Consider the following 6,000-nt stretch of genomic DNA (forward strand, 5'->3'; position numbering starts at 1 on the left):
TTCACTTTGCCTTGCTTACATGTGGGAGGACAGATCGGGAGTTCATCAGTGGGCTTTAGAGTAGCGATTCTCAACTGGTGGGTCAAGGGAGGTTTTGAACAGGTCACAGATGTCTGAGTAAAATATAAATATATATACTGAACAAAATATAAAAACGCAACATGCAATAATATCAACGATTTTAACTGCATTACAGTTCATATAAGGAAATCAGTCAATTGATATAAATAAATTAGGCCCTAATCTATGGATTTCACATGACTGGGAATACAGATATGCATCTGTTGGTAGGGGCGTGGATCAGAAAGGTAGGGGCGTGGATCAGAAAGGTAGGGGCGTGAATCAGAAAGGTAGGGGCGTGGATCAGAAAGGTAGGGGCGTGGATCAGAAAGTTAGGGGCGTGATCAGAAAGGTGGAGGGGCGTGGATCAGAGGTAGGGGCGTGGATCAGAAAGGTCAGAAAGGGGGCGTGGATCAGAAAGGTAGGGGCGTGGATCAGAAAGGTAGGGGCGTGGATCAGAAAGGTAGGGGCGTGGATCAGAAAGGTAGGGGCGTGGATCAGAAAGGTAGGGGCGTGGATCAGAAAGGTAGGGGCGTGGATCAGAAAGGTAGGGGCGTGGATCAGGGTAGGGGCGTGGATCAGGGGCGTGGAAAGGTAGGGGCGTGGATCAGAAAAGGGCGTGGATCAGAAAGGTAGGGGCGTGAATCAGAAAGGTAGGGGCGTGGATCAGAAAGGTAGGGGCGTGGATCAGAAACCGGTCAGTATGTGGTGTGACCACCATTTGCCTCATGCAGCTCGATACATCTCCTTTGCATAGAGTTTATCAGGCTGTTGATTGTGGCCTGTGGAAGGTTGTCCCACTTCTCGTCGATGGCTGAAGTTTAGTAGTTGCTGCCTCTTGGATCCCCCTACGGGCCTTGGCCCTGCCCTGAGTTTGTTAACGTTCTTCATTAAGAATATCAGAAAACTTGTATTATTGGCCATGAACGAGGTGGGAATGTTGTTCCCATGTCATAAAATGATTATTTTTCATGATGCGAATTTTGGGTCCAGCTGAGACAACCTGGTTCAATTTGGGTCCTGAGGCCGAAAAATGTTGAGAAGCATGGCTTTAGAAGGTTTGGCTTCATCACCTTCTCTGCACACATCTACCTCCTCTGTTAGCATGTAAGAGTGAAAGAGCCTGGGGCCATTCAGCTTTGATCTGGGCAGAATTAGAGAATACAAAAAAACAGAAATCCGCCATAAAACTCCTGGAATTGACTCTGGTAGCTGCAGGGCACACACATAAACACACACATAAACACACACAGAGAGAGAGAAGACTGCATCTCCTATGACAGACTGGACATGTATGTAACTCTAACCTCTCCTAAAATGGGGCATCTCTGTCCATGTGACAGCCAATAGGGCAGGGGTTGACAGGGCTTCTCCCCAGAGTTATTACAGCCCCTCCAGAGGCAAGTTCAGCCATGCTCAGCTCAGCTCTGCTCTGGCTCAATGAGCTCAGACTAAGAAGAGTGGAGGTTTGAGAGCTGGTCCCATATAATGACGTAATAGTCAACTATAGAACCTCTGTGGCTGGTCCTGTTAACAGAGAAGATCATACGATGTAAAGAAACGTAGATACCTGCGTACATGGAGGTGGCAAGGCTATGGAAAGGTAATGGACCATTGAAACTATAATCCACAGCCCCACCCAGTCCGGTCCAAATCCTGCCCCACCCTAATTCCTCATGAGCGCCAGCCAAGTGTTCTGTCGGTAATAAGCTGAAGCACCTGGGGTTTGGACGTCAACAGCAAAGTAAAAATGTGAAATCATTCATTTCTAAGGATCACAGAGAGGCTTTGTCCCAGGACGGCAGGTGTTCTCATAATTCATAACAGGTCACACAGAAAGAGAGTGTTTATCAGTCCTCACTTAAACTCATCCCTCTGCTCTCCACCTACATTACCTACATCGCTGACGCATCACAGCTGGCAAATACTAACTACGTGTTCACATCATACAATGATTCTGGTCATGTGGTCGTTATAGGGTTTGGGAAGGTAGCACTGGACAGGTGAGGCAGCTAGTTCAAATCCACCTGTGTATCTCCTGCCTTGCTCCTGGACTGAGGATGAGACAGACCATTGTTTAGGCACTATCTACTGGCCTGTCTGTCAGTACAGGGATGGCACTGTGGAAACCAGATGAATATGCATACGGTCATGCGTGCAAGTAGAAACACACACACACACCATAATGGTATGTGATATGGTGACAATTGAGTACAAGCACCACTATGAGATCACAGACAGACGGACGGACAAGGGGAGAGCTAGAGAGAGGGAGTGAGAGAGAAGGGGAGAGCTAGAGAGAGGGAGTGAGAGGGGAGAGCTAGAGAGAGGGAGTGAGAGGGGAGAGCTAGAGAAGGGGAGAGGAAGAGTGTGAGAGGGAGAGAGAGAGAACTAGAGTGTGAGACAGGGAGAGAGAGAGTGAGAGAGAATGAGACAGGGAGAGAGAGAGAGACGGGGAGAGAGAGAGAGAGAGAGAGAGAGAGAGAGAGAGAGACAGGGAGAGAGAGAGAGAGAGAGAGACAGGGAGAGAGAGAGAGAGCGATAGAGAGTGAGACAGGGAGAGAGAGAGTGAGAGAAGGAGTGAGAGAGAAAGGTCTCAGATCTCAGGGAATTAGACCAAAGTTCTCAATTGGTACAAAATATATAGAGTACTGCACACACTACAATGACTTAGGTTTAAAAAATAAGCTCAACTGGACACCTTAATGAGGCAGTGAATGAACTGAGAGAGAAAGCAATTCAAATTGAAATACAAAATTTGGCTAAAACTAATTGAATGTGTCATTGAACCAATTGCACTTTATGGCAGCGAGATGTGGCTTCTACTTGCAAAACAAGATTTCACCAAATGGAACAAACAACCCATTTAAACCCTGCATGCAGAGTTCTGTAAGATTCTCCTATATGTCCAGAGGAAAACTACAAACAATGCATGCAGAGTTCTGTAAGATTCTCCTATATGTCCAGAGGAAAACTACAAACAATGCATGCAGAGTTCTGTAAGATTCTCCTATATGTCCAGAGGAAAACTACAAACAATGCATGCAGAGTTCTGTAAGATTCTCCTATATGTCCAGAGGAAAACTACAAACAATGCATGCAGGGCAGAATTAGGCCAATATCCACTAATAATAAAAACTCAAAAAAGAGCAATTCAGTTTTAGAAACATCTAAAATACAGTGACCCTCTCTCATATCATTACCAAGCCCTGCAATACCAAGAGCTGAGTAAAGAAAAGAGCAAAGAAAAGAGTCGCCTCATCCAGCTGGTCCTGGGGCTGAGTTCACAAACCTGTTCTAACGCACTGAAGCCTCAGGACCAGAACATCAAATCAATCAGAATAAAACAAATTACAACACAATCAAAACAAAACTACATTGCTTATTGGGAAACACAAACACAAGCACAAAGCAAAATGCAGTGCTATCTGGCCCTAAATTGACAGTACACCGTGGCTAACTATTTGACCATGGTTACTGATCAAAACCTTAGAAAAAGTACAGGCTCAGTGAGCACAGCCTTGCCATTGAGAAGGGTAGACACAGGAAAACCTGGCTCCATGTAGAGGAAAGGCTGTGCAACCACTGCACAACAGCAGAACCTGAGACAGAGCTGCATTTCCTGACAAAATGTCCAAAATATATAAATATAAAACTACTAGAGTGTAATTTCCCCAAATTTGAAACACTTATTTCAAGGTTTCAAAGACCTCTCTGATGAGAGTAGGCTACCCGTCCTGTTGGGGGAGGACACAGAAAGCTGTGGGTTGGCAGCGCACTACATTGAAGACCTCTCTGATGAGAGTAGGCTACCCGTCCTGTTGGGGGAGGACACAGAAAGCTGTGGGTTGGCAGCGCACTACATTGAAGACCTCTCTGATGAGAGTAGGCTACCCGTCCTGTTGGGGGAGGACACAGAAAGCTGTGGGTTGGCAGCGCACTACATTGAAGACCTCTCTGATGAGAGTAGGCTACCCGTCCTGTTGGGGGAGGACACAGAAAGCTGTGGGTTGGCAGCGCACTACATTGAAGACCTCTCTGATGAGAGTAGGCTACCCGTCCTGTTGGGGGAGGACACAGAAAGCTGTGGGTTGGCAGCGCACTACATTGAAGACCTCTCTGATGAGAGTAGGCTACCCGTCCTGTTGGGGAGGACACAGAAAGCTGTGGGTTGGCAGCGCACTACATTGAAGACCTCTCTGATGAGAGTAGGCTACCCGTCCTGTTGGGGGAGGACACAGAAAGCTGTGGGTTGGCAGCGCACTACATTGAAGACCTCTCTGATGAGAGTAGGCTACCCGTCCTGTTGGGGGAGGACACAGAAAGCTGTGGGTTGGCAGCGCACTACATTGAAGACCTCTCTGATGAGAGTAGGCTACCCGTCCTGTTGGGGGAGGACACAGAAAGCTGTGGGTTGGCAGCGCACTAGATTGCTGCCTGCCATAAGATGAGGGACAGTGTCTGACAGACAAATCAACCTGCACATGTCCTCTACTGTATGCTTATTGTTATTTTGGTTATTTATGGTTATTTTGACCCTTGGTTAATGTTGTTACTGTTGCCCCGTTGACACCTTTGATTCTTATTATTTTCATATTGTAAATATCCAAAGTAAGCTTTGGTTATATGTGCATTGTTACGTCATGCCAATAAAACAAATAGAATTTAAAAAATTGAGTGAGAGAGAGAGAGAGAGAAAGCGAGAGAGAGAGAAAGCGAGAGTGAGAGAGAGACAAACCCGATTTTGATAAACTCCCATATATACATCACACCAGCAAGATTTGTGACCTGTTGCCACAAGGGCAACCAGTGAAGAACAAACACCTTTGTAAATACAACCTATATTTATGTTTATTTATTTTCCCTTTTGTACTTTAACCATTTCCTCATCGTTACAACACTGTATATATACATAATGTGACATTTGTAATGTCTTTATTCTTTTGGAACGTCTGTGAGTGTGATGTTTACTGTTCTTTTTTTCACTTTTGTATATTATCTACTTCACTTGCTTTGGCAATGTTAACATGTTTCCCATGCCAATAAAGCCCCTTGAATTGAATTGAATTGAGAGAGAGAGCGAAAGTGAGAGAGACAGAGATAGCTAGAGAAATTGAGACAGGGGGAGAGAGAGAGAGACAGAGCGAGAGAGCGAGAGAGAGCAAGACAGAGCGGGAGACAGAGCGAGAGAGAGAGAGAGAGAGAGCGAGAGAGAGACCGAGAGAGAGAGAGAGACAGAGAGAGACAGATTTTGTCTACCTCACTTGCTTTGGCAATGTTAACACATGTTTCCCATGCCAATAAAGCCCTTGAATTGAATTGAAATTGAATTGACAGAGAGTGCGAGAGAGAGAGACAGAGAGAGCGAGAGAGAGACAGAGAGAGCGAGAGAGAGACCGAGCGAGAGAGAGACCGAGCGAGAGAGAGAGACAGAGCGAGAGACAGAGAGAGAAGCAGAGCGAGAGACAGAGAGAGAGAGAGGCAGAGCGAGAGACAGAGAGAGAGAGAGCGGCAGAGCGAGAGACAGAGAGAGAGAGAGCGGCAGAGCGAGAGGGAGAGAGAGAGGCAGAGCGAGAGGGAGAGAGAGAGGCAGAGCGAGAGGGAGAGAGAGAGGCAGAGCGAGAGGGAGAGAGAGAGAAAGGCAGAGCGAGAGGGAGAGAGAGAGAGAAAGGCAGAGCGAGAGGGAGAGAGAGAGAAAGGCAGAGCGAGAGAGAGAGAGAGAGAGAAAGGCAGAGCGAGAGAGAGAGAGAGAGAGAAAGGCAGAGCGAGAGAGAGAGAGATTATTGTACCATAAGGACTATTATGATGACAAAGCCAGACACTGAACATACTGAGAAAGTGAGCGCTCTGGCTCTGGCCTGGACCAATATCCATCTGGAATGTGTTAGGACAACAGGCACAACCGAATGATGGGATAATCCCTGGGAGACGGAGAAAGAG

This window comes from Oncorhynchus nerka, linkage group LG26, assembly GCF_034236695.1.
Source record: "Oncorhynchus nerka isolate Pitt River linkage group LG26, Oner_Uvic_2.0, whole genome shotgun sequence".
NCBI classification, from domain to species: Eukaryota; Metazoa; Chordata; class Actinopteri; order Salmoniformes; family Salmonidae; genus Oncorhynchus; species Oncorhynchus nerka.